The following is a 6,000-nucleotide window of genomic DNA, read 5'->3' as shown; positions in this document are numbered from 1 at the left end:
GCTGATATGTGATGAACTTAATTGATTACATAAACACTGTAATCGATTACTTCATACATATATGCATTATACAAGTAGTTTTGTCATTCAAAAACATGAATATTCATACTACAGATATAAACATGTATGACCATAGTAAGTATGGAAACTGTTGAATCACCGGCAAGTGTACCGGATCGTACAAGTAATATAAAATGGTAAGACCATGTATCGTGTCCTAAGAGACTCTTGTCATTAGACAGTCGTGTGATAACTCGATTAATTAAGACTTAAAAGGAATGAAATCATTGGTGTAGAATGCAAATACAGAAAATTAAATATGAATGCAGTTTTGATCAATTGAAGAGTAGCACATCGATGAACGGATGATGTTTATGTCATGAGATGAATATGTTGTTGGGGTTAGATTTCACCGAGTTTACTCTCATGTATATGTCAACGTCACTCACTAAATTACTTAAAACACAATCCCTCGGTGAAGAAAGCCTAACCTTAATTACTAATTCATACGATTCCTAGCATTCCTAATAATTAATTCTGAAGATCAGTAGCTTAAGACGACCAAGACTCATACCCCCACCCTTGAGAAATACTGTTCTTGGTAATAATTCTACAAGAACCTAAATTGTAAGGAACCTCCCGGCACTCATGCAATTCATACATCACGCTATGAATGAGTTAAACAAAGCAAGCACTGATCACAAAAGAATTACCCTAACAGTTAATGAAAGAAGCATAAATTATTAAGAATCAATTCAAATACATGAGAGTTCACAAGGTTACATCATCCCCCAACAATAAATAGAAGTTAGCTCCCCATTGTCATGATGAAACTAGATGTACAATGGAGAAGAATGAGATAAGAAAAACCTTAAAAGTTGAAGATGGAAGCTCCCGCATCCAAATCCGCCTTCAAAGAGTAGAAGAGTGTGTTGTTGCGCCTCCTTTGCCAAAGATACAAAACCTAGGGCGTCTGGGTCCTTTAAATAGAGTGGAATCAAAACATAAACAAAGCCCATGCCCATCACGCTGGCGCTCGCGCCCCACCTAGGGCGCCCAGGCGTGCTGCGATACTAAAATTGGCGCTCAACTTCACTCGGAGGGCAAGCAGGCGTGGTTCTTCATGAAAAGTGGCACTCTCAGTGCCCCAAAAAGGGCGCCCAGGCGGTGTGCGGTAGGCTTTGGCGCTTCGGGCTCCAAAAAGGGCGCTCAAGCTTCGGGCGTTCCTACTTTCTGGTGCTTTTTCAGATCTTTCTGAGCTCCATCTCCTTGGCACTTTAGCTTTGCTTCCATATTATCTCATTTCCTGCCAAAACAAGGGAATTTAGTCATAAAATCATCAAGTTCAACCTTAACTCTCTTATTCACACAACTTAACAGAAAAATATGATTTCAAGCAAGTTTCTAAGTAGAAGAGGGTACATTTAGTATCAAAATCACATCACAGATAACGGTATTTTCAACCATTATCATAACCCCAAACTTAGAACTTTTCTTGTCCTCAAGCAAAACAAAATGTAACTTAGCTTGTCTCAATAATTACTACAATGGCTCAGCATATTTCAAAACATTTTCTTCCAGGACAAGTAATCACTTTTATCAGCTCATCATAAAGATGTCAATCAAGATGTATAGATGTCTTAATTCAATCAAACTCAATGTGATGCTCGTGTACTTCAACAGATGTTATCCTTAAGAATGATGAATCAACCAAGCAAAGATGAAATCATGAATTCAAAGAACTACTCCTCACCAAGGAAAGTGTTTCATTCAAGCACTCAAAAGTGTATCACTCAAGCACTCAAAAGTGTATCACTCAAACTCAAAGGTGTATAGTGAAGTGTTGGTTCTCTTTCACTCTGCTATCACAATGTCACACAAATTAACTTTGTCTTTCATTTAATCATAATCAATCATACTCATAAGCAAGTTTTCATCACAAGGTCTTTTCTCAACTTGTAGCTTGGTTGGGCTAAGAAGAAAATTGGTTTTTCTAGACAACAAAATCTTTGAGTTAAGAGAGATATTTATGATTTCATCATCCAAACACAACCTCTCTTTCCCACAACCGTCTTCACTTATTCCCAACTTTCCCTTGCATTGAGCTTTTTATTTTTCTTTTCATTTTTCCTTTTTTTTGCTTTTGCTTTTCATTTGCTCACTGCTTAGCTCAATGCTTTTTCTTTTGATCTATTTTCTCAAATTTCCCAATAACCCCAAACTTGAACCTTCATCAATACCCCACAAATGTTCTCAACTTAACTAAAGGTTAAGATTTTCAAACAGGGTTTTCATAACATGCTTAAGGCTCAAGATTCAAAGGTCAGAACAAATTGTTCTCTTTTTATTGGGCTAAAATAATGCATAGGCTAAAAAGGGATAACAAAAGATGGCCTTGATCATATGAAACCTGCAAGCAAGTGGTTCAATCACAGAAAATTTGGGAAAAATGATTCATGCTTTCAAAGTAATAACAATTATTCACAAAAAAAACTCTGAAGTTCAATCCTCACACGGGTTACTTTCAAGTTCAGAATTCAGATAAACATCCTGCTCAGTATCTCAATCAAATTTTTCCCCATGCATCTATTTCACACAAATTGTGAGTTATCACCTGTATATAAGCACATCATGCATCACCTCAACATCAATAAATAATGGAGCATCATAAAGCAATACTTATCACAAAACACAACATCACTGAACCACACCAGTGTAGTTAATTCAAGCCAAGTACAATAACAAAACAAATTATCAAAAAGAAAGGTTTAGAAAGCTGGGTTGCCTCCTAGAAAGCGCTTCTTTAACGTCACTAGCTTGACACCATTAAGCTCATGTCACATTTTTCGTCTTGGTGTTCTCCTTTCTTTCTTCACAACAACTTATCTTCAGCAGCTTCCTGTTCACCTTCTTGACTCTTCTTGAAATTAGAGATTCAATCTCTATCATTCCATCAGTTCTGAGTTCTTTCACGACCCATAATTTGTTATTGAATTATACACGCTATATTGTTTCACTTTATTTTAAACTATTTGAATGCAGTAATGATAGGAGAAGGTTCAAAATGTCGTGATAAAGGAAAGGGGGTAACAAGGCCTAAAAAGAGGGAACGACAAGCACCACGGTATGTAATTAGGGTGCCTGCTCGACTACCTACCACTGTTGCCCCCAATCCTTCGTCCGTAGGGCCATCAAATGCAGCAGACCCCCTTCTTTTAGTTGTAGCAGACCCTCTTCCTCCCCCTGCAGCAAACCCTCCTCCTTTCCCTACAGTAGACACTCTTCCTCTCCTTGTGATTATTACCCTTACCCCTCCCCCTGACCCTACTTCTATACCTTTCGCATCTTCTATACCGTTTTCTGAGATTGTCACACCATCTGTTAATGCAGATTCAGCTACTGATGGTGTTGACCCGCCTCTCCATGATCGACCATGGATTGAGTCTTCTGGTCGAGGGTAAGACTTTAATCCCTTTCTTAATAATTTTGATGTATTAAGTTTGTCTTAATTCAAATCACTTTATTTCTTTATATGTAGGTTTCTTCCATCCATTAAGGTGAACAACCCATTAAACTATAATTGTCCTTCTTTTTAGTATGTTAATTAATCAATGTTTGTATTGTTTATTGTTATAGATGAAGGTGCAGTGGAAACCTGAACATGAGAGTGAAATACAAAGAAATTTTCACACTAAAGCATCTCATCGGCTGTCAAAGATGTTTAGAGATGCTCGCAATGCAGGGGAGCGCCCTTACTAGCTAAGCGAGTACATATGGAACTCTTTACTCGCTCATTGGAATTCAGTAGAGTTTCGAAATAAGTGTGCTACTACCCAAAAGAACAAAACTTCTGAAAAGGGTGGGACTCTGCATACCAGTGGATCGATCACGGTTAATGAACATGTCATTCGCATGGTAAACCTTGATTACTTTTTTAACTTGTTCATATATAACTTGTGTATTTTCTATTTTATGTTCACTTCTAAATCCAAATTTTCTTAGAGGACAAAAAGCTTGACGGGTGGTCCATATTGATGAGGTTTTTCACATACTCATGTTCGAAAGGGAACTAGTCGATTCGTTAATGAAAGGTCTCGAAAGACTCATGTAAGCATACAACATTGTTACTACTAGTAATTCTTCCTTATGTTACTACATTATTCACTAACAATGAGTATAATGTTTGAGCAAAAATATTTTTCTACGAGACTTTCACAAGTTAGATCCGAACATGGGTCAACAACTCCTACACCGGATAACGCAAATAATGAAGACGACGACATTCGTAGGACACAATGATGGGTCGATGTCGTTGGTGGGAAAAACAAGGGACGAGTGCACAGTGTAGGACAACTTGCTACAAACTACACAACAAGAAGAGGAGGTACTTTGAAGCACCAACCTTCTTCTTCCACCACCACTGTTAGCGAGGTCATTGTTTGCCTCACGTAAGCACTAGAGCAACATGACCAAGAATACACTAATTTGAAACACGAGTTTACAAACTTTAAACAACTGTTCATGAGATTGTTGCTTGAAGCTTCACAACTTCAGTCCACCGTCCCTCTGACCTAGCTACAACCCTCCCCATCACCCGCCGTCCTAGAGCAGCTCACATCAGTCTACCCCACTCCAGTCCAATCCATATCAGTCCAGTCCACACTAGTCCAGCCACCTACACAACATTAGGATGATGAAGACCATTATGATGATGACTATATAGATTATTAGTCTTCTTGTTATTATTAAACATAATTGTTAGAACATATTATTCAACTATATTACATTTCCTCATTTGTTTTAAACATATATACTTTGTTGGTGTAGATCATATTGTTTTACGTTTCATGTTTACTTTACAAATACAAGTTCTTAAATTTGAACAATACAAATTATGTCATATTGTTTATTTCATCAATGATTGGACAATTTTGGGATGTATATTATGCAGCTCTTTCTGTGATTTGAAAATGTTATGCATGTCTGTCTATATTGTGGACATTTTATGCAAGTTTGGGTAGTTGGATAGCAAATACAAATTGAACTCAATTTTGCTTGGCTTTTACAACGGAACTACCGTTGGTCTTTTCCTTCGATAATTACCGACGGCCTTTTCCTTCGGTAATTGTTGACGACCTTTTCCTTCGGTAATTACCAATGGCAAGTTCCTTTGGTAATTACCGACGGAATAGGGTCGTCAGTAATTATCGAAGGAAAAGGCCATCGGTAATTATCAAAAGACAATATTCGTCTTTAATGGTTACCGACAAAGGATTTACCGACGGATATCTGGATGTCGGTAATCCGTGGAATAGAGTATTAATGACGAATTTTAGTTGTTTTTGACGGATTACGTTCGTCGATAATCCCTTTTTTTTTGTAAAGTTCCTTTTCAACATGAAATCAATCACCAACATGCATTCATCAAATTTGCAAGAACACTACAAAGGATTTAAAGACTAGTTTCGCTTTCCTTGACAAAGTTGCTCAACAGCTCAAAAATCCAAAATGCCTCCTAACTCATAGGCTACCCCTTTCTATACCTAGAGACAACATCAAACGATCTCACCAGGCCAACAAAGACATTGATTAACCAAGATTCATGCAAGCAGTAAAATCTGGCATAACCAGCTGAAACAAAGAAAACAAGAAAAAAGGACTGAAAACTAACTTGTTCTAAAGAAGAAATTAATTTATTAATCTTAACGAGTTCTCTCCAAGGAGAAATCCTATTATCTCTAATTTTCAAAAAAATAAACAAATTGTAAACAATATTAAAGAAAAAGAAAAAAACTCCATAAAGAAGAGTTTCTTATCTTTTTAGTAACATAACTCTTAAAAAATTTCTATTTATATAAAAATATTTTATCACTAAAATAAGAAAATCTCAATATTTTAAAAACAATATCACTTTTAAAATACACTTTTCTATGTTCTTATTTAAAATATGCGTTTGTGTTTTTTTCAAATTTAAATTTTTATTATTTTAGGTTATAACAA

The sequence above is a fragment of the Vigna umbellata genome, chromosome 2, assembly GCF_029865625.1.
Source record: "Vigna umbellata cultivar VRB3 chromosome 2, Vumbellata_1.0, whole genome shotgun sequence".
In the NCBI taxonomy this organism is placed as follows: domain Eukaryota; kingdom Viridiplantae; phylum Streptophyta; class Magnoliopsida; order Fabales; family Fabaceae; genus Vigna; species Vigna umbellata.
The sequence above is the reverse complement of the archived record's forward strand: the minus strand, read 5'-3'. Positions refer to the sequence as shown.